General features: G+C 49.4%; 1 long non-coding RNA gene across 1 annotated transcript; it reads right to left on the bottom strand.

Moving 5' to 3' along the window:
- Window positions 1-354: 354 nt before the first annotated feature.
- LOC140387832 (uncharacterized) lies at window positions 355-24,094 on the bottom strand. Its single transcript, XR_011934012.1, has 3 exons — window positions 23,975-24,094; window positions 21,360-21,481; window positions 355-553 (listed from the first exon to the last, which is right to left on the bottom strand). It is a non-coding gene; the product is annotated as an uncharacterized lncRNA (long non-coding RNA).

Raw genomic sequence — 24,094 nt, 5'->3', positions numbered from 1 at the left:
TTCTGACTTCTGCCCATCTCTCACCTTCGACTCTTTCATTCACTTCCTTGACACTTCTATCTCTGGGAACGGACTTCCCACTATTATCCACGACAAGCCCTCCGACTCCTACAGTGACCCCAAGTATCGTTTTCCACCCCCATCATCGTGAGCAGGGTCCGCTGGATCTGGGCCGCCGCACCTCTGTGCACATAGTTCACATGCATTTGTCATTAGTAACAATATCCTCATTGCGAAAGGGTCATAGAGCTTATCGTATTGATATCACCCGCAAACAGGTCTCACCAATCTATATTGTTGCAATAAAGACAGATCCGTCCAATAAGAAGTATTGGAAAATATTTTATTGTCGTCTTATTATTTTGAAGGGCCTGTTTCATCCTGGCGAACATCAATAAAGCAACATTACTGCCCAATCTGATGGCAGAACAAGTGGTACGTTCCTCCTTCGATACAATGCTCGTGGGTTAAGCTGGTTTCTCCGTGTTTGACACTGATTGGTTTGAAAGAAGTCACGTGGTCTGTAAGCACCAGCGAAAACTCTGATCAGCTCCTGTGTTACAAAGAACATCGGTAAACATGCAAACTGCCAATTCATCTCGATTACATAATTAAACAAACAACTGTGAACATTGCTTGCAGCATCAAAGAGAAGCTTTTCTTAACTCAACACTTACCCTTGCAGCTTTGAAGTTCTGCACCTTTCTACTCAGTTTAACAGTAACTCAATGGGCCATAGCTTCCTGGCTCCCCAACATCACATTTAGGAGGTATACCCCAATGATACACTGGGGACTCCTTCTTGGAAGTTTCCGGACAAGGTTTTACCCGGCAATTGCCCAGACCTCCCCTGGGAAATTGTACTGGGCTGGGAAACCGTCCGATAAAGTGATTTAAATCACTAACTTTGATGCTTCTGCCAGTATTACTTTCATAGTTACTCTGGAAGAGTGAGAGGGGAAAAAAAGCACTTCCAACTGATGCATCCATCAATTCACACAAAACCAGGAGTAGAAGTAAACTGTGGCTTTAATCAACTAGAACAGTGCCTGCCTGCGACTGATCTGTTAATGGGAGCCGCCTACAGGGCGACTGCTCTTTATACCTCCCCTCAAGGAGTGGAGCCAGGGGCAGAGCCCACACAGGCCCCAACATGCTACATCATAGGTAATACCATACAATGGGTCCATAGGTGGAACCCACATGGGCAACAGCGTAATACAGATATGCACATGGTGAATTGTTACAGCAATACATTCACCACATTCACCCCCTGTTAAAAAATGAAATCCGGCGGGTTCAGCCTGTCCGCCGCACGGATTGTGCGCTGTGATCGCCGAAGCTCTGGTATCGCAGCTGACCCAAGCGTCAAACTCAGTTATGCGGGCATCGGGAGTGAAGTCGCCGGTGCGGGCACAGATGTGGACTCCGGGAGCGTATCTTCTGGGGTTTCATTCCTGTGGGTCGGTGAAGGGGGAACGGTGGGCGGGAGGGGGTGCGGGTGCATGTAGGGGCGCTGGTCAGCGTAGGTTGGGCAGGGTAAGATGGGGATGGCGGTGGCAGTGGAACCTGCGGGTGCCAGGTCCTGGAGGGAGACCGTATCCTGTCGGCCGTCGGGGTGTTCAATGTATGCGTACTGGGGGTTGGAGTGTAGGAGCACGGTGGTTAGCACTGTTGCTTCACAGCACCAGGGACCCGGGTTCGATTCCCTGCTTGGGTAATTGTCTGTGCGGAGTCAGCACGCTCTCCCTGTGTCTGCGTGGGTTTCCTCCCACAAGTCTCGAAAGACGTGGGGCGAGATTCTCCACTCCCGCGCCAGTTGGGAGAATCGCCTGGGCCGCCAAAATTTCCCGGGACGCCGGTCCAACGCACTCCCGCGATTCTCCCAAGCAGCGGGAACGGCCCCGTCGAGTTCCGCGGGCCGCAGGCCGGAGAATCGCCGGAGACACCCAAAATGGCGATTCTCCGGCACCCCCGCTATTCTCAAGCCCGGATGGGCCGAGCGGCCAGGCCAAAAGGGCGGGTTCCCCCCCGGCGCCGTCCACACCTGGTTGCTGCCGTCGGGAACAGCGCGGGAACGCTGGGGGGGCGGCCTGCGGGGGGGGGAGGAGGGAACCTGCACCGGGAGGTACCTCAAATGTGGCATGGCCCGCGATCGGTGCCCACCGATCGTCGGGCCGTCCTCTCTGAAGGAGGACCTCCTTCCTTCCGTGGCCCCGCAAGATCCGTCCGCCATCTTCTTTAGGGGCGGACTCGGAGAGTAAGGCAGCCACGCATGCGCGGGTGACCCCAGTTATGCGGCGCCGGCCGCGTCATGTATGCGGTGGCGCCGCCTTTACGCGGCGACAACGCCTGGCGCGTGTAGATGACGCGGCCCCGATCCTAGCCCATTATCGGGGCCTGAATCGGTCGGGCTAGGGGCCGTTACGACGGCGTTCACGACGGCGTGGGCACTTCGGCGCGGGAGTGAACAATCCCGCCCGTGCTGTTAGGTGAATTGGACATTCTGAATTCTCCCTCTGTGTACCCGAACAGGCGCTGGAATGTGGCGACTAGGGACTTTTCACAGTAACTTCATTGCAGTGTTAATGTAAGCCTACTTGTGACAATAAAGATTGTTATTATAAAATTATTATTATACAACACAGGGGTGAGCTGCCAGGTTCACTGTCAAAGACTGAAGCCTCCCGCCTGCTCAAGCACCCTTTAATCAAGTGTGCTCCCATGACATCAAGGGCCAATCCCAAAGGAAGACCTCTTTGCTATCTTTCAAACTGACCCCTCCCCTCCAATCTCCTTGACAGGGCCCGGCTGACTGCCTCAGCTAGGGCCCCTCCACCGCTAAGCTGGGTTCCAGGGCCTGAGGCACTGCTCCTTGTCCCGAGTCACCTACAGACCCAGCTGGGGCACCCACTCCCGGTGCCATTGCAGGGACTGATCTACCCACCTCTGTTTGGCCAGCAGCGTTTGGAGGCCGGGCATCAGGCCTGGTGGCCCTGGAAACCTCAGCAACAGGCAGTGAAGTGTGAATTGGGATTGAATCCATTCAAGGCTCCTAGAAATGGCTTTGGCGGGGTTGCCACTGGCTTTCCAGCTGATAGAGAGGCTTACCACTACGGCTATGACACCCAGGTCAAGATGGCAAGAGACATCCTTCTCGTGTGTTTGGGTGGGGGGGGGGGGGGTTACATCTTTTTGTTAGGGGCGGGTATTGACCTATGTTGCAACTTAAATTCCTATGTAATGAAATCTGGCTCAATCATTGATTTTTATGCAGCTTAAGGTTGGACATCCTTCCATTCAATGATTGAACGTCTATGTTCCAGCTTTTGGTGAAGGATCACAATAATCCCCTTTCATTTGAAGATTCAGATGGGCCACATGTGCATTTCCAGATTATCTTTTACTTCGGAACGGATTACTGTGTGATCCCAAACCAACTCATTTCCCCAACTTCATTTTAAAGATGATTCATGGTATATTGAGAAATAATTGGCTGGGGGTCAGACCAAAACAGAGGTTGGTAGATTTTTTTCCTGGGCAAGGTTATTACAGGAACCAAAACATGTATCTGGAGTTCAGGTAAAGATCAGGTACGATCAAATTGAACAGGATTTGTTATTTATTTACAGCACAGAAGGAGGCCATTCGACCCATTGAATCTGCACCAGCTCCTATAAGAACAGCCAAGCTCGTCCCATTCCCCAGCCTGTACCCGTAGCCCTCCAAATCCGTCACTTTCAAGTATATATCCAGCTCTCTTTTGAAGCCTCCTCTGGAATCCACCTCCACCACCCTCCCAGGCAGCGCATTTCAAACCCCAACAACTCTAGCTCTAACAACTCTAACAACCAAACTCCTGTTCTTGAGTCTTGTGTTGAGTTCTTTGCTGGTCTGACTCACGGCACCGTGATCTCCACCACAATTAGGGCAAGGCAGCAGCTGCCAGAACCACCCCAACTGGAACAGGGATCGAACCCCGTGTTGTTGGCACCAAACCGATCCACATCAGCCATCAAGACAACTGAGCCATGCAGCCTGCGAGGGAGTTGAGTGGCTCTTTTGCGCGTAAGGAGCGATGGGTAGTGATGGTAGTGGCTTCAATTTCTTTCCATCACATGATCCTCCAGGAATCTCCCCCCCGCTCTTAGCACCGGCCATTGGCATGTGTTGGAAGAATTTACAAGTTGATACTCAACCTGTTTGACCACATTATGGACATACCTTCCTTAGTCATCAAGTCCTGGAGCCAGAGTGTGTGCCTCAGACGCACAGAGGCTACCCTCTGCATCACAGGTGCCCTCAGCTATTATTGTATGAACATGGAAAGAAAGAGCAGGGTTGGTCTAGAATTAAGTACAATAAACTTGCATGGGGGAGCAAAAATTGCCAAAGAAGTTTAATCATTGTGCAGGAGGCCATTTAGCCCCTCTAACCTGTTGGCTTGTTCTCCTTAGAGCAGAGAAGATTAAGAGGGAACCTTATTGAGGTGTTCAAAATTCTGAACAATTTTGAAAGGGTAAAGAAGGATATTCTGTTTCCGCTGGTTGGTATGGCGGTGACTGGAGGGTAACAATGTCAAGATGATCAGCAAGAGAGCTAATAATAATAATCTTTATTAGTGTCACAAGTAGACTTACATTAACACTGCAGTGAAGATACTGTGAAAATCCCCTCGTCGCCACACTCCGGCGCCTGTTCGAGGGAGAATTCAGAATGTCCAATTCACCTAACAAGCACGTCTTTCAGGACTTGTGGGAGGAAACCGGAGCACCCGGAGGAAACCCACGCAGACACGGGGAGAACGTGCAGACTCCGCGCAGACAGTGACCCACACCGGGAATCGAACCCGGGACCCTGGGGCTGTGAAGCAACAGTGCTAGCCACTGTGCTACCGTGCCGCCCAGCTAGGTGTGAGATGAGGAGAAATGTCTTTACCCAGAGAGTTGTTGGGGTTTGGAATGTACTGCCTGGGAGAGTGGTGGAGGTGGATTCCATGGAAGGCTTCAAAAGAGAGCTGGATATATATTTGATAGTGACAAATTTAGAGGGCCACAGAGGTAGGGCTGGGGGAATGGGACTAGCTTGGTTGCTCTTATGGGAGCCGGTGCAGACACGGTGGGACGAATGACCTCCTCCTGCGCTGTAAATAAATAACAGATACTATTCAATTTGATCATGCCTGATCTTTACCTGAACCCAGGTCCCTGGCGCTGTGAAGCAACAGTGCTAACCACTGTTCTACCGTGCCGCCCCATGGAATAGTGTTTGTGGTATTATCGGGTATTACAGTACCCAAGAGGCCGAAGACCATTGGTTAAACCTAGGAGTTTACCATTGGCTGTTGGTACGTAGCTCCGCCTTGACGGGCGGGGTATAAGAACCGGTGCCGTCCCAGCAGCCCTCACTTTCTGTACCGAAGCTGCTGGGGAACAGTTCTAGTTGATTAAAGCCTTCAGTTATGTTACAACCTCGTCTTTGAGTTTAATTGATCGTGCACCAATTTAATCGACTAGACTTAAGCTGAAAGAATGGATCTCCGAATTAAGCCGGAGTGTCTAAAACTCAGCCCCGACGCAGAGAACTCGGCGGCGATATTTAAGCACTGGCTGGCGTGTTTTAAAGGCTACCTCAAGACGGCCGGAGACACCCCCTCAGGAGAACAGAAACTGCATCTCCTGCACTCGAGAGTAAGCCCTGGAATCTTCACCCTCATCGAGGAGGCGGAGGACTATGATGCTGCGATTGAACTGTTAAAAGGACATTATATCCGCCCTGTAAACCAGGCCTATGCACGTCACATGCTCGCAACTAGACGGCAAAGCCCCGGGGAATCGCTGGAGGACTTCTCCCGTGCGCTACTGGTGCTGGGCAGAAACTGGGCCTGCCCGCAAGTTTCAGGCTGCGAGCACACGGAACTTCTAATCCAGGTTGCCTTCGTAGCAGGTATGAGCTCCTCAGAGATCCGTCAAAGACTCTTAGAAAAGGACACCCTGGGACTGAGAGAGGCATGGGCCCTGGCAGGGTCCATGGATGTTGCCTCCAGAAACGCGCAGTCCTATGCGCCCGACCGTGCGGCGCCCCCTGGGCTGTGTGGCATCCCGCCGCAGCAGCCCCACTGACCTTCCCCGTGTCCCCACAGGCCTGCGCTGTAAGACGGCCCGCTAACTCCGTCGGGCCACGCTGTTTCTTCTGCGGGCAGGCGAAGCATCCCCGCACGCGCTGCCAGGCCCGCTCCTCCACCTGCAAAGGGTGCGGCAAGAAGGGCCACTATACTATTCAATTTGATCATGCCTGATCTTTACCTGAACTCGGGTCCCTGGCGCTGTGAAGCAACAGTGCTAACCACTGTTCTACTGTGCCGCCCCATGGAATAGTGTTTGTGGTATTATCGGGTATTACAGTACCCAAGAGGCCGAAGACCATTGGTTAAACCTAGGAGTTTACCATTGGCTGTTGGTACATAGCTCTGCCTTGACGGGCGGGGTATAAGAACCGGTGCCGTCCCAGCAGCCCTCACTTTCTGTACCGAAGCTGCTGGGGAACAGTTCTAGTTGATTAAAGCCTTCAGTTATGTTACAACCTCGTCTTTGAGTTTAATTGATCGTGCATCAGTGTTTGGCATCTTTGACTTCATTAGTGAATTGGTTTCTAAGCCTCTCTGCCATTATAGTGATGAAGTTATCGTAGGCTCTGTGTGATAAAAAGCTGGTCTTCACTGAGCCTCAATATTGATAACTTTTCAAATGCTCTTTGAGAAGCTCATCACATTCACTGAGATATTCAAGGCAGACAAAAAACATACCTGTTTGACTTGACACTGATGACTCATCATGTCCTCATAGGGGTAGTCCGAAGGAGTTCAGCAGTTTGACTGTGACAACAGCACATCTCGACACTTCCCCCAGTAAGAAAACTCCTTTTCAACGTGAGCCGATAACGCTGAATCAATTCTTCCAGGTAATATATCTTTGACCAAACGCACATACAGCCTCAATGTGATTTTTGGAAGTTTCATGATCAGCGATATCTCTCCCAACATTCCTCCAGTTAGAGAGCCCATCGACAGACAAATAATTGTTTCCTTTCACTCGAGTCAGGGAATCATTTTTCAGGCGACGTGTTGTCTCTGGAAATCAGCAGGTCGAAGTGATCAGACAGGTCACTGAAACTTTTGTGGATGTTGTTGAGGATGAATGTTCAGTACTGCTCAATACTTCAAACCTTTTAAAGTAAAGTGCTGAACTTTCTTTTGCCTCGCTTCGTCCTCTTGCCTTGCCTTCAACTTTCTGCGTTTTTGACATACTTCCAGATTCATAATGTCTTTTCATATTGATTTCAATGTGAATTTTCAGAAACAGCAGGCTTCTTTGCCCTCCTCAGCACTGGCCTGGGGGTCGGGGCGCCCCTGTCGCAGCTCCCCTCGACGACAGGAGTGCTAGTGGGGACTCACTGGCTGCCTGACTATCTGGCCTAGCCTCCTGACTCGCCCTCGCTGGTCCGGATTCTGCCTCTCATTCTCAGCCCTGGCCTCTGGCTCTGGTCAATTGCCCCGCTGGCCGTTGCACCCTGAAAACCCCGATCCAGCCCTTGCCTGGCCCTCGCACCTACCGACTGTTCACCTGTCGCTCAGGTGGCCAGGCCTTGAGCCTCAACGGCAACATGTGCTCCTGGCTGGCTGCCTGGCTGGCTGCTGGGCTTGGCCTTATCTAGCCTGCTCTGGTCTCCGTTCTTTCTTTGGATGGTTGCCCAGCCTCCCTCCTCAGTCCCGGCCTAGAGGGCGGGTGTCTCCCTGCTACTTCCCTCGATGGCCATTGGCCAGCGCCTCGCTGCGAGGCTTCATGAGAGTTAAAGGTTTGACTGATCTCACGCTTCTGAAATTTTCCATCTTTTTTAAATTTTGTTAAACAGTGGCCTGGATTTTGCAGTGAGATTAAGCACTCATCATTATTAAGGAGTAATGTGGAGATACGTAAGAACATAAGAACTAGGAGCAGGAGTCGGCCATCTGGCCCCTCGAGCCTGCTCCACCATTCAATGAGATCATGGCTGATCTTTTGTGGACTCAGCTCCACTTTCCGGCCCGAACACCATAACCCTTAATCCCTTTATTCTTCAAAAAACTATCTATGTTTATCTTAAAAACATTTAATGAAGGAGCCTCTACTGCTTCACTGGGCAGGGAATTCCATAGATTCACAACCCTTTGGGTGAAGAGGTTTCTCCTAAACTCAGTTCTAAATCTACTTCCCCTTATTTTGAGGCTATGCCCCCGAGTTCTGCTTTCACCCGCCAGTGGAAACAACCTGCCCGCATCTATCCTATCTATTCCCTTCATAATTTTATATGTTTCTATAAGATCCCCCCTCATCCTTCTAAATTCCAAAGAGTACAGTCCCAGTCTACTCAACCTCTCCTCGTAATCCAACCCCTTCAGCTCTGGGATTAACCTAGTGAATCTCCTCTGCACACCCTCCAGATGCCAACGTTGGACTGGGGTGAGCACAGTACAAAGTCTTACAACACCAGGTTAAAGTCCAACAGGTTTGTTTCGAATCACTAGCTTTCGGAGCGCAGCTCCTTCCTCAGGTGAATGAAGAGGTGGGTTTCACAAACACATATATAGATGTGTTTATGTATGTGTTAATATGTGTTATATATGTGTGGTCTATATATATGGTTGTGGAACCCACCTCTTCACTCGCCTGAGGAAGGAGCTGTGCTCCGAAAGCTAGTGATTCAAAACAAACCTGTTGACTTAACCTGGAGTTGTAACACTGATTATTAAGGAGTAAATTGGTTTTTAATTTAATATTTTAATAAGGATGTGTGCCTCAGGTTTAATCTCTCTTCCAGCTTTAATATTGGTTTCCTGGGCCTCAGGAACTCTGGCAGCTAAAGGGAGGCAAGGGATGAAACAGGGAAGTGCCTTTTTGCCATTGCTTGTGGTCCAGGAGGAGCGGGGCTGTTTCCTGACCACCTCCCACAGCCTCCCTCTCCCCATCTCCCAAGCTCGCCCATTTCCCCCTCGTGCAATTGGAACTGGTACATGATTGGAACCCTATTCCCTGTGATCACCCTCCCTCCCCCTCCATTGCTCCCTCATTTCCGCCCTCAATATGTGTCCAATCCTCTGCAATCACCACTGAGCACTCAAGTCACAGTGAGCTGTGCTATCAACCATTTGCAATCTCTGGTCAGGAAAGCCGCCACAGTCCCAGATGACCATAGGTTGTTTTCCTCTTTGATGGGGAGAGCTGACTGGTGGTGATTTAATCCGAGGATCACCACACCTCAGCCGAGGGGCAAGGTTGAGAAGGCGGGACCTTCATGAATATCCTCAGCCGGTACAGGAATTGAACCCGCGCTGTTGACCTCATTCTGCATCACGAAACAGCTGTCCAGCCAACTGAACTGGTTTCCAACCAGCACAATGCCCTCCCGCCAAACCCCACAGCCCTGGCCTGGTTATCCAACCCCAGTAAAGATCGCCCCCTGTGTGTCTTGAACAGGATTCCTCAATCGCTGGACATGGCAGCACGGTGGCGCAGTGGGTTAGCACTGCGGCCTCATGGCGCCGAGGTCCCAGGTTCGATCCCGGCTCGGGGTCACTGTCCGTGTGGAGTTTGCACATTCTCCCCGTGTTTGCGTGGGTTTTGCCCCCACAACCCAAAGATGTGCAGGGTAGGTGGATTGGCCACGCTAAATTGCCCCTTAATTGGAAAAAATGAAATGGGTACTCTAAATAAAAATTTTTTAAAGTCAGTGTAACGAATGGCTGAAGCCGTTCCTTCATCACTGACCACACAATCCGGGCCATATTCTTCCTTCAATTTGTATTTCGGCAGCCCGAGCAGGTGAGATTGGTGCTGTTAAATCTGTTCCTGTAGCCGAGCGGCAGACTCCTGAGGCGGAATTCTCCCATTTCGAGACTCAGCGCAACGTTTGTCCCACTGACCAGAGTGGCGGGAAACCGTGCCAAATTCTGTGCTTGGAATCTTGTTAATTATGCACAAGCGAGTTGACCTCCCCCCCCCCGAACCTCCTTGTGGACGGGCAGCTGATTTGTCCTCCCAGCATCAGCGGACGGGTTCGATGGTCCAAGCGCCATATTTAAATACTTGTCCAGCGCACTCGTATCGCTCTCTCCAGCGCACCTGTCCTCACCAGACTCTGCAGGATTATCATAGATTATCATAGATTATCATAGCAATGGCAGAGATGGATGGCAGCAATCCAGAGGGAAAAGGCCAGCAGATCGAGGAGAAGTCTGCTCCTCGATTCAAACACCTTCCTCCTGAGCCCATCATCTGCGAGGCGCCCCTGCCCCACACGGACCTCTACCCACCGCATCTGGGGGTCTTCATCCGCCCCCCTTCCAGTAAACGATGTGCTCTGCCTTTGACCCTCCTTGTGAGTAAGCTTTTCGTGCAGCCTTGTCGGGGTCCAGCTTTCCTCTCCTTCGTCTTCCTGCTGCCCTTCATTGCTCATCGTCTTCATCCGCCTCCTTGCCACCGTGCCTGCCACCGTGAGCCCTCGCCACCCCTCCTCACCCCCAATTGTGCAGGTCTCTTCCACATTCCCCCCTTTTTCTTCATACGGGGAGGTGGTGGCATAGTGGTATTGTCACCGGACGAGTAAACCAGAGACGCAGAGTAAGGCTCTAGGGACCCAGGTTCGATTCCTTCCGCTGCACATGGTGGAATTCGAATTTAATAAAAAATCTGGAATTAGTAGTCTGATGATGACCATGAAACCATTGTCGAATGTCGTAAAAACCCATCGGGTTCACTAATGACCTTTAGGGAAGGAAATCTGCCACCCATACCCGGTCTGGCCTACATGTGACTCCAGACCCACAGCCGTGTGGCTGACTCTTAAATGCCCCCTCAACGGCAATTAGGGATGGGCAATAAATGCTCGCCCAGCCTGCGACACCCGCACCCCATAACCAATAACCCTGCCCCCCACCCCCAGCCTTCCCGTGCACTCCACCCCTGGCTGAACTTTGGCCCTTTGTTGCAGTGGCTGCATGGGTCCCACAGCACGGCGCTGTCCAGATAAACACTGGTGCCTGGCACCGGGTGAAGGAGACCCCTGTGTTCCCCAACCCCAGGTGCAGTACTGATCCGAGATGGCGACAGGAGGGTCCCGCAGCACGGTGATGTCCTTGAAGACCAGCTCGGAGACGGAGGAAGGAACTGGTCTGCCCCGGCAGAGTGGTGAACAGCACATCATGAGCAGGTCGTGACTGTGGAAGAAAGCTTCTGCACTCACCCCCACGTCTCTGGTGAACCGTCTTGCGCCCGCCACCCATTGGCGATCGGGTTTGACGCCGACATAAATACCCGCTGGTGTGACGCAAGTTTGAAAGGCCTGATGGAATTCCAGCGGGCAGCTGCTTTAATGAGATGCAAATTAACACAAGTGCTGTTTGCGCCACCTGGCAGCGGGAGGAGTGACGCACCATAAACCCGCCATTGGGAGAATCGCAATGGGATTCTACATCGGTGGGTTTCTGGGCTGTTTATTTGCTGTCACCTGTTTTGATACATGTTTGTAATAAAATACATTAAAAAAAAAGAATAGAAGCAGATTGTCAGTTGTTCGTCATTGAGGGAAGGCCTGGGGGAGAGATGCCAGAGAACCATTTAGATTACATCTGAACTTAGGCAGTATCCACCCCAACTCTGAGTAACAACTCTGTAAATAGAATCCAGTAGTGCCAGACTTTTAGGGAACCAGTATAAACAAGATGCCCCCCCCCCCAGCTCCTCTGGAAACAGCTGGGATATCAAATATGAATGCTGTCTCTATCTGTGAGGAACGCTGTTATTGCTGGCTGGAGGTCAGCCAACAGGGAAGAATTGCATAAGGACAGTTGTCTGTCTGTCAACATCAATGTTTGGAATGTGCCTCATCTTGTACAGAACCAGTGCATTAAAGAACCAGTTCTTCAGGGACGTGTTGTGAGTTTTTTTTTAAAAGGCTTCAGAGTGTTAGGAGTTAATTCCAAGATTAGATCTCCATACAGCGTTACCCTTGCTGCGTTGGACCATTTTATATTGTCGGACGGTGAAAGAACAGCAATGTTATTACAGTAAGGCTCTTACGCATCTGCCCTTGCATAGCACAAACTATTACAACCACAAACATTGAAAAAATTATGTCCCAAAGCACCTCACAGTTCAAGGACAGACCTAAGTAAAAGGGAGACTTGCATTTATATCTTTTATGAACTCAGGACATCTCAAAACGCTTTACAACCAATGAAGTACTATTTAAGTGTAGTCACTGTTGTAATGTAGGAAATGCAGCAGCCAAGTAGCACACAGCACGATCCCACACACAGCATTTTATTCTTAAACTCAAATCATGCTTTACAATAAAATAGTAGAAGCCGATTATTTAATACATATGCCTTATTAATGCTGGCGCATCTGTATTGACGAGTCTGTCCTCACCACAGACCATGGCTGAATGGCAAGCAAGGTGGCACAATGATCAGCACTGCTGCCTCACAGCACCAGGGACCCGGGTTCAATTCCAACTTTGGGTGACTGTCTGTGAGGAGTTTGCACGTTCTCCCAGTGTCTGCATGGGTTTTCTCCGGGTGCTCCGGTTTCCTCCCACAGTCCAAAAGATGTGCAGGTTAGATTGATTGGCCACGTTAAATTTCCCCTTAATGCCCAAAGATTGGGCGGTTGCGGGAATTGGGCGAGGCATTGTGCCTTGATACATTGCTCTGTCAGAGGGTCGGTGCACACTCGATGAGCCGAATGGCCTCCTCCTGCACTGTTGGGATCCTATGGATTCTGAGCTGCTGAGTGTTTCTACCTTGACTTGTTTCTGATTTCCAGCATCTGCTCTTTTTCGTGTCACAGGCAGGAGAAAGAGAGGCACACTTCTTTATCCGCTTACTGCCTGCCTGTAGGCAGAGATGTTTTTAATTGTTTTAAAACCCTCAGTTTGCATGGTCCAATTTTAAATCTTTATGGTCAACTCAGAAGGTTTGTTTATTGCATGTTCAAACCAGAGGGGTGGGGGGAACATTTGTAACTCCACACATACACACACGCACATGCACACACACACACACACACAAAGAAGGATAGAAGAGAGGGAGTTTTACAACTATGGATCACAATAGTAAAAGAACAACAGAAATGAATATTAGTTTGCATGATTTTCAGAGTCCAGAAAGTCGAAGTCCAGAGAGAGTTTCCTTCATGGAGATTTCAATTCAGATGAGTCCATGTTTGGAGAGAGCAGTGCAAAAGTCCTTTAAAGTGACTGATGAGTCAGCACAATGTTGTTTCTATACAGACACTGTTTGACAGGCAACGGTCAGATGGTTTTAGAAGAAATCAGGCTTTGATGACTAGAGAGTGGTGGCCAGCTACTTGATCAGCTGGGGGACCTGCTGTTGATCTGTACAGGTTCGAGGCAACCTCCAGATACCTTGTTTCCCAGTTCTCAACTGAATATAGAGATTTGCATTTGTGTATTGTGACCTCCTTCCTTCACAGTGATTTAAAAAGGAATGTTTATCTGGTGTCTGGGTCTGGCTTTTGTTTTATAATTTCCCAGTCATTAGCTTCTGAAAGAATCACCATCCCTGCTGAGAATCTTGTTGTGGGGAGCCATTGTCCGGACAAACCCTGTGACTCCACTACAAGGGTAAGCTTATCAAGGTGCAAATGACATCCATTTTCCCCCTCAATGGTCCCTTTTTGAAATGGACCTCGACAGTCCCAGGTACGAGATGATTCTGTTAACACCTCTGCGGGAATAATGTGTTTTGAACTCTGCGACGTCCCTGGTTTTGTGATTAAGATGTCCTTACAATGAGTTTCCACAGGGATGAGGGGGGAACCATTTTGTTCTTGCTGGAAGCTTCCAGAACATAGAATTTACAGTGCAGAAGGAGGCCATTCGGCCAATCAAGTCTGCACCGGCTCTTGGAAAGAGCACCCTACCCAAGGTCAACACCTCCACCCTCTCCCCATAACCCAGTAACCCCACCCAACACTAAGGGCAATTTTGGACACTAAGGGCAATTTATCATGGCCAATCCACCTAACCTGCACATCTTTGGGCTGTGGGAGGAAACCGGAGCACCCGGAGGAAACCCACGCACACACGGGGAGGATGTGCAGACTCCGCACAGACAGTGACCCAAGCCGGAATCGAACCTGGGGCCCTGGAGCTGTGAAGCAATTGTGCTATCCACAATGCTACCGTGCAGGTGCAGTTAAGTTTGACATACACAGTTTTGATTTATTTCATGTCTTACTGACCTGTCACTAGGTTTATAAAGAATGAGTTGTTTTGTGGGAACGAACTTTAATCCTAACATCTCTTTTCTTTTCCTGTCTTGGAAAGTGGGCATTGCTAGCAAGACCAGCATTTGTTGCCCATCCCTAATTACCCTAAATGCTCAGCGGGGTCATGTCGACTAGGCCAGGTGAGGACAGCAGATTTCCTTCTTTGAGATGTTTTGAGATGTGCTTTGAGATGTTTTTGAAAGACACAATGATTTGTTACTCCATTGTGAGTCTTTCTTTGTCGAAGAACAATGTCACTTTATTTATGCCATATCTATCTCTGCTAATGCAACCACTATCTTATTTGCTTTGCAGAGAGGCAGCGTTTGTGTGTCACCCAAAGTGCTTTACAGTTGCGTGGTTCTTGACTGGAAAAAGGTTCCGAAATGCATTAATTAATCTGGAACTGACTGTGGGTTCTTCTCTGGTCTAAAGTAGAATGATTTATCTTCTGAATTGCAAAGTAACGAAACCAGCAGCAGGCGCTGTTTATTGCGGACGTTTCATAGAATCGTGGTTACAGCATAAAAGTCTGTGCCAGCTTTATATAAAACCTACTCAGCTAATCCCATTCCCCAACCTTTTTCCCAGGGGTTGGGGAATAGGGAAATCTACAATTGGACTTAGCTCCAACGCACCATCTGTACATTCAAGCAGAAACTCCAGTGTTTGGGTTACTCAGGCCTGGTGCTTCTCTCCCACCTGTGGTATTATCATAACTATCAGCATTACAAGGGTTAATGCAGTGCTGAGAGTAGCCACTAGAGGGAGCTGCAGATATAACTATATAAGGCAGTGATGCTAGACCTTAGGGGAGGAGTGTATGCAGGAGACAGCTGGTGAAGGTCATCAGAGCAGATAGTGTGAGAAGGTATAGTCAGAGGCTTTTCCCCAGGGTAGAGGGGTCAATTACTAGGGGGCATAGATTTAAGGTGAGAGGGGCAAGGTTTAGAGTAGATGTACGAGGCAAGTTTTTTACTCAGAGGGTAGTGGGTGCCTGGAACTCGCTACCGGAGGAGGTGGTGGAAGCAGGGACGATAGTGACATTTAAGGGGCATCTTGACAAATACATGAATAGGATGGGAATAGAGGGATACGGACCCAGGAAGTGTAGAAGATTGTAGTTTAGTCGGGCAGCATGGTCGGCACGGGCTTGGAGGGCCGAAGGGCCTGTTCCTGTGCTGTACATTTCTTTGTTCTCTGTTCTTTGTAAGGTTAGATTATAGTTTATACCAGTTGTGAGATTAGTAGTAGTCGAGATTAGTTAGATGTTATTGATCAATTCTGTATTCCAAAGGACTAAGTGTCAAAACCCAGTTTAATAATATAAATAAAATCATAGCTTTGTTTAAGTAAAAGCTATACTGTGGTCTTTGTGGACACCACGCCAACCATCCTGAAATAAGTGACACCATGAAACTACACCACCTTGCAAAAGTACTGTGCTCAATTCTGGGCACCAGACTTTAGGAAGGATGTGAAGCCAGCAAAGAGGTGCAGAAAACATTTATAATTACCGTTCTGCAGATGAGAGACTTCAATTACACGAATAGACGTGAATTTTAGATCCACGCCACTCGCGGAGGAAGAACCGATTTTCCTCATCAAACTTCTGGTCCTTTTTTCGATCACCTTGCATCGGTAGCCTCTTGTTTCCGAGCCTTCCAGTAACTATCTACTCTGCCCAGACCCCTCATGATTTTGAACTAGCCTAATCACGGAATCTAATCTCTTCTCCGGCCTCTTTTCCCTCTGGGGAACTGTCCCAACTTTTCCAATCTTTCCGGGGAGCCGGAGTCCCTCAACCCTGGAACCCTGGTTGTGAAATCCCTTCTGCAAAACTGGACACGACACCTTTGCAAGGCTGGAGAGAAGCACCTTGCCTGACTAATCCAAACCTTTGCTTGAATGTACGAATGGTGAGCTGCTGCTGTTGATTCCGGTTTCAGCCGGATGCTTCATTGTGTTCACATTCCACTGCTGCTTGGGAGCTTTTCAATGGGATTATCAATCAAGACTGCAGAGGGTAACCTGCTCTCCCAGCGGCCAGCCAGCCATCAATCCACCCAGCTCAGTCCATGAGCTTTCAATGCAGAAACCATCAACCTCCGCACACCAGCAGCAAGAAGAGCTTGCATTTGAATCGCACCTTTAACATAGAAAAACATTCCAAGGTGCCACTGAAGCATAATCAGACACAAATTGACATTGAACCGAAGGAGAAGATAATAGGACAGGTGGCCAATCCACCTAACCTGCACATCTTTGGGTTGTGGGAGTGAAACCCACACAGACATGGGGAGAATGTGCAAACTCTACACGGACAGTGACCCAGGACCGGGATTCGAATGCGGCTCCTCAACGCCATAGTCCCAGTGCTAACCAATGCGCCACATGCCGCCCCCTTACAGAGCAAACATGACAGATCAGTTGGCATTGTAGTTGTGTTTGATGTTCTGTCACAAACCCGCTGTCTCCTCTGATTCATGGCGCACAGTAGGATCCCCAAAAGGAATTCCTATCTGTAGTGCTCAATTCTTCTGTGCTTAATTCTGTGTGTCTGGCAGCACGGTGGCGCAGTGGGTTAGCCCTGCTGCCTCACAGCGCCGAGGTCTCAGGTTCGATCCCGGCTCTGGGTCACTGTCCGTGTGGAGTTTGCACATTCTCCCCGTGTTTGTGTGGGTTTCACCCCCACAACCCAAAGATGTGCAGAGTAGGTGGATTGGCCACGCTAAATTGCCCCTTAATTGGAAAAAATGTATTGGGTACTCTAAATTTAAAAAAAAAAAATGATGTGTGTCTGTTTACGATTGATGCTCACTATGTTTGATTGGGTCCACACCCAGACTTAGCCAGGAAAAAAACAAACCATAGAAAGAGCTGGAAGATAGAGCGAGAAGCACAGAGTACGCAGTGTGATTCACACCAAAGAAGCTGGTGTGTCATCTCTGCACAGATCCGAGATATCTAAAATGTATCGCACTGTCAGAAGCCCTTTGTTTGATGCAATTCCGATGCTGCAACAATACGGTGTGGCAAATAGTAATAAACTGCACAAAAATTCATCCTTCACTGCAAATTAAACTAATGCAAGGAACTAGATGCAACAAAATACCAACCCTGCATTCAATAAAGCACAAGTTTTAATTGAACTTTGGTTTTGGTAACACATCTTGAAGAATTGAACTTCAGCAAAGCAGGCCAGCGAATTAGTCTCTGCACGTTATATGGGGAAACTGAGTAGCAAGGGACAGGAGCACAAGCAAGCAAGGTAAAGGGGGCAATTCTTTGGCCATGTTGCACCCGGCGCAAATCCTGCCATATCGGGAAAATATGCCCCCTCGGGGCATAAACCGATCGTAAATCTCCCCACCCACTCCAGTTGATTAGGATCTCCCCAGCAACAGGTCCCAGGGGCGTGAGTCACTACTGGTCTCAAAAAGCTGAGATCAAGTGCTATGGGAACCAAGGGGCTTACCTCCAGGGTGCCGAGCGGGGTCCTTCAGGGGACATGGGGCTCAGGGGGCTCAGGCCGGGGGATTTTCCTGAGATGGGGGACATGTGACAAGTCATCTCGCTGCAGGTTTGAAAATCTTTAAACTCTTGTTCAGCTTGTCAATTTCAGAGAGCTGTCAGTTATGGTTAAACAGAATTAACGTAGTTAGAGTTAAACAGTTAAAGGTGTTGAAAACTGTTGATGTCTCTTCCAACATGTCAGTTTCAAATATCTGTCTGATGAAGGGAAAAGTCTCGCCTCTGATGTGCTGGAAACCTTTGAAGTGCTTTGTTTCACATTCTATTTCATTTTCCTTGAATATTTTCAAGCCTCTGGACTAGCTGAGAAACCAAAAAGCTTTGAACTGCATTGTTCACATTCAATTTGACGGCCCATTACCTTTTACAAGCCTCTTGATTGACATGGCCAGGCTATTTCAAAGGAGGGCTTAACTTTGTTTGTTTTTATAGCTCTTCACGGTCCATTAATTCTGAAATGCTTCCTCTTTTGAGCAGGTGTTGTTTCTAACCTCAGTTCTTTTGTGATGGGGTTTCATAGATTTACATAGAATTTACAGAAGGAGGCCATTCGGCCCATCGAGTCTGCACTGGCTCTCGGAAAGAGCACCCTATCCAAGGTCCACATCTCCACCCTATCCCCATAACTCAGTAACCCCACCCAACACTAAGGGCAATTTTGGATACTAAGGGCAATTTATCATGGCCAATCCACCTAACCTGCACACCTTTGGACTGTGGGAGGAAACCGGAGCACCCGGAGGAAACCCACGCACACACGGGGAGGATGTGCAGACTCCGCACAGACAGTGACCCAAGCCGGAATCGAACCTGGGATCCTGATTCTGTTCTGTTCTGAAGTCCGTCCTAGAAAGTCTATGTGCTCTGCCCGGCTGCCTTTTTTTCATAGTGTGTCTTTTTCAACCTCTTACGTCGGAACAACATTCCTGTACTGGAGGTTGTTTCCAGCCAATGAAGAAGCTGGCGCAACTCAGAAAGTAAAGTCCAAGGGTTCCTCAATGAGAACCTTCTCGCAGCCACTGTTTAATTTTCTGGATAGATATTATGACCACGCCCAGGGGGTTTGGGGGGCTTTTGGAGCCCCTGGTTGGCCAGTGGCATGGCTGGATGGTGCACTGGCATTGGCAGTGCCACCTGGAACCCTGGCAGTGCGGGGGGGGGGGGGGAGTGGGGGGGGAGGGAGATGTCACTTTAGGCCACCCTTTAAAATGGCACCCCTATCTCTGAGGTATCGGGCCGCTGTGTTTAGGCCCCGCCCCTCTCCGAGCCGGTGCAAAACTCACTCCCTCCAAAAGAATGAATAAGTGTGGGTGGATTGCAATCGGGATCGTTGCCAAACACCTAGCGGGAATCTTACCCTCCTTCTTGCCGGAGATTACATTTTGTGATTTTTTTGGGGAGAACTCTGCCCAAAGTTTTTGTTGGGATTTTAATGTCAAAACACTTCCACGCTTCCCTCACAGGGAGGTCACTCTGACCTACAACGCAACTGTCCTTTGGGCCACTTTCTATGCCAAAGAGCAAAATATATATTTTTGAAAAATGTATTTTATTACAAACATGTATCAAAACAGGTTACAGCAAATAAACATCCCGGGAAACATACTTCCCAGCAATTGACTGTACAGTCTGTACAGATTTTCCCACTTTTTCACCCCCCCCCCCCCCCCCCCCCCGGCGACGAACAGCTCCTCAAACACAGTCACAAACATCTCCCACCTTCTCTCAGCCCCCCCTGCAGAGCCCCTTAACTCATACCTTATCTCCTCCAACCGCAGGAAGTCGTACAGGTCACCCAACCAAGCCACTAACCCCAGTGGCGATGCCGACCGCCACTCCAGCACAATTCGCCGCAATGCAATCAGAGAGGCGAAGGCCATGACATCGGCCTTCCTCCTCTCCATGAGCTCCAGCTTCTCTGAAACCCCAAATATCGCCACAAAAGGGTCCGGGTCCACTCTCTCCTCCACTATCCTGGCTAAGACCGTGAACACTCCCGCCCAGAATCTTCCCAATTTTTTGCAACTTCAAAGCATGTGCGCGTGATTCGCTGGCCCCCGCCCACACCTCTCACACTCATCTGCTACCCCCTGAAAGAACCCACTCATTCTCACCCGAGTCCTATGCAACCTGTGCACCACCTTAAACTGTATCAGGCTCATCCTTGCACAAGAGGAGGTCCCGTTTACCCTTCGCAGTGCCTCACTCCATACTCCCCAATTGATCTCTCTTCCCAACTCTGCTTCCCATTTCTCCTTGATCGTCACCCTGCTCCCCCAGCCACTTATATATATCCCCAATTCTTCCCTCCCCTTCCACATCCGGAAGCAGCAGTCGCTCCAGCAGGGTCTATCCCGGCAATCTAGGGAACTCCCTCCAGATCTTTTGCGTAAAGTCCCTAACCTGCAGATACCTGAACTCATGCCCCCTCGGCAGCTCTACCCTCTCCCTGAGCTCCTCCAGACTGGCGAATCCTTCCTCTAAATACAGATCCCTCACCTTGACCAGCCCCACTTCCCTCCACCTCCTGTGTACACTATCCATCCCCCCGCGGCTCGAACCCATGATTCTCGCACAGCGACGTTAGCACCGACATCACTCCCACCCTAAAATGCCTCCTCAACTGATTCCATATCTTCACCGTGGACTGCACCACCGAGGCAAAATGTGATGTTCACCATCTTTGGGACATAGCAACAGGCAGAGTCAATCCAACACATTGAGCCCGTTCCATCCTTTAAGTTTTAAAAATTTACAGGATCCAATTATTTTTATTTTTTTCTCCAATTAAGGGGCAATTTAGCACGGCCAATCTACCTAACCTGCACATCTTTTTGGGTTGTGAGGGTGAAACCCACGCAGACATGGGGAGAATGTGCAAACTCCACACTGACCGTGACCCAGGGCCTGGATTCGAACCCGGGTCCTCAGCGCTGCAGTCCCAGTGCTAACCACCATGCCACCGTGCTGCTCCAAGTCCATTCCATCCTTCATGGCTGATCTGCATCTACACACCATCCACCCACCTTGGGTTCTTTCACAGAAATATTCTTGCCCAAGGAAAATCTACCAATCGAAGTTTAGAAACTTCCAATTGATGCCACACCTCAGTGCCACTGACATATTTATTAATATGAATTTGCAGCATTATTTTTCTGAGGTCAATTTTTATTTAGTTATGGTCATTTTGGTTTCCAACATTTCCAAAACAAAAGGTCCATTATATAGGCCCTCAGCCGACTAGCAACGGGGGAAAAAAACGTTCTTCCAATATCAAATTCCACAGGACATCAGGAAGCCACACAGGATGTGGCTGCAAGCTACACATTTCTGGTCCACAGTAAACGAAGGTAACGTTCAACATGGGAGTTGGTTTGGATGTGGCCCAAGAACAGTGCTTCATAGCTGAAGCGCTACAGGATAAAAGAAAGCCATGCAGGGCGATCAGCAAGCACTTAAGCAGCACAGGCCACACCTGTCATTATGCGCCAATAGTACCTGAAGGTCTTGGCACACTTCTCCCGCCAATGACCTGGGACACTGGGCGTGCAGTCCCCAAGGTCAGCCAGCAGCCACTTGCTGAGCTCTCCCACCTTGCAGCAAAGACACCTGCAGTCAACCTGTATCGTAACAAAAACTTGCAATAATATAGCACCTTTAAGGTGGTAAAACAAAAAATTCCCAAGGCACTTCCCAGGATTGTGAAGCAAATAAAATCTGACACTGAGTTACGTAATTGGATATGCGGCAGATGTTCAAAAGCTTGGTTGAAGAGGTAGAATGCCTGAATAGAGGAATGCGAGGTTGGGAATTTGGAAGAGGCTCAGGGAGTGAATTTCAGAGCTCAGGACCCAGACAATGGGCAAGAGTGGTGGTACGATTAAAATCAGGGTGGGCAAGAGACCAGAATGAGGGGAGCGCAGTGACTTCGAAGGACCTTCGACGGAGATTGAGGGGCGACCTGATAGAGGTCTACAACATTATGAGGGGCAGAGACAGAGTGGATAGTCAGAGGCTTTTTCCCAGGGTAGAGGGGTCAATTACTAGGGGACATAGGTTGAAGGTGCGAGGGGCAAGGTTTAGAGGAGATGTACGAGGCAAGTTTTTTACACAGAGGGTAGTGGGTGCCTGGAACTCGCTACCGGAGGAGGTGGTGGAAGCAGGGACGATAGTGACATTTAAGGGGCATCTTGATAAATACATGAATAGGATGGGAATAGAGGGATACGGACCCAGGAAGTTGTAGAAGTTTTCAGTTTAGACGGGCAGCATGATCGGCACAGACTTGGAGGGCCGAAGGGCCTGTTCCTGTGCTGTATTTTTCTTTGTTCTTTGTTCTTTGATTGCAGGGCGGGAGGAGGTTACAGAGAAATCTCAGGTTTAATTCCCCATCTGTGCTACGTTAGCTGTCCATACCTGACAGCTTGTTCTAACTGACATATGTGTTCAGGCTAGAGAATTTGAAAGATGCCCAGCCCTCTGAGCAAAGGAATTTCTCATGTCAATCTTCAATGGCTGACCCCTTAACCTGAAAATATTCCGTGCACCCCCTCCCCACCACCCCCCCCCCCCCCTTCTCCAAGCAGGAGAAACAGCCTCTTCGCACCCACGGTGTCAAAATCCAGGGAGCTGTGGGTGATCTGATGTTGAGTATTTTCATAGACAGCAACCAACAGATTTTGGGGAAATGAAGGAGTTAGAGGATAGGACGGGAAAGTGGAACTGAGGTAGAAAATCAGTAATGATCTGAATGTCGGAACAGGCTCGAGCAACCATATTGGCTGTCTCTACTCCCGCTCTTATTTATTCTGATTGCCAGTTATCGATCTGACCTGATTCCGTTTCATTAATTTGTTCATTTGGGTACCAGTCCCCAATAGGGCAAGTGGGGAGATGGTGGTGAAGTGATAATGTCACTTGATTATTAATCCAGGCACCTAGATGAATGCTTGGGAGACACGGATTCAAATCCCATCACAGCAGCTGGTGGAATTTAAATTCAATTAATAAAATCTGGAATTAGTCATCAGTGATGGCAGCCATGAAACTACCGTCGATGGGCGGCACAGTGATTAGCACTGCTGCCTCACAGCAGCCGGGACCCGAGTTCAGTTCCGACCTTGGGTGACTGTGTGGAGTTTGCACTTTCTCCAAGTGACTGCCTGGATTTCCTCCGGGTGCTCTGGCTTCCTCCCAAAGACGTGCCGGGTAGGTGGATCGATGCCTCACGGCGCCGAGGTTCCGGGTTCAATCCCGGCCCCGGGTCACTGTCCGTGTGGAGTTTGCACATTCTCCCCGTGTTTGCGTGGGTTTCGCCCCCACAACCGAAAGATGTGCAGGGTGGGTGAATTGGTCACACTAAATTGCTCCTTAATTGGAAAAATTAAAAAATATATATATAGAAAAAAAAGGGTAGATGGCTTGGCCGGGCTGAAGTTGCCCCCGAGTGTCCAAAGAGGTGCAGGTTAGGTGGGGTTACGGAGATAGAGCAGGGGAGTGAGCCTAGGCTGGGTGCAGACCCGGCGGGCCCAATGGCCTCCTTCTGCACTGTAGAGACTCTATGTTGTAAAAACCCAGCCTGCTGACTGATGTCCTTTACGGCAGGGAAATCTGCTGTCCTTGCCTGGTCTGGCCTACATGTGACTCCAGACACGCAGCAATGTGGTTGCCTCTTAACAGCCCCGCTGAAATACCCCGGCATCACCATCCAGTTCAAGGGCAATGAACACTGGCCTGAACCCAACACAAAGGCCATCTCAATCTGGGCAGGAATCTGGCGGCCAGAACCTCCCAAATGCCCAGGGAACCATAAATTGTCAGCAGGTGGCGCTCTTTCAATTGATTTCCTGCAATCAGATCAGAAACTGATTTTCTTTCCTTTTTTAAAAAATAGGTGAAATTCTGAATATTTCTCAGCGCCCAAGAAGAAGAAGACACTGGAAAGGGGGTGGGGACTTTCAGCATATACCCCACAGGCTGCCCAGTGAGATTTCCCCCAAGTCCTGTTCTGTGTCCCATTGCAGGGGAGGTGTCCAACAATGATGTCATGTGCAATTCATGCACACAATCTTGCATCCACATTCCCCAGTGCATTTAAAAGGAAATGTACACACCTCCATGCCCCACAGCACTCCATTCCAGCGAATGCAGGCGTGGCAAAATAGTAAGTGGAAACGATTTAACCAGTCCTCGCCCCTTTTGCCTCCCTCACGTAGCTGAGGTCTATTAGTGAC

Source organism: Scyliorhinus torazame, chromosome 13, assembly GCF_047496885.1.
Source record: "Scyliorhinus torazame isolate Kashiwa2021f chromosome 13, sScyTor2.1, whole genome shotgun sequence".
Lineage (NCBI taxonomy): Eukaryota > Metazoa > Chordata > Chondrichthyes > Carcharhiniformes > Scyliorhinidae > Scyliorhinus > Scyliorhinus torazame.
This window is presented reverse-complemented; position numbering and strand designations above follow the sequence as displayed.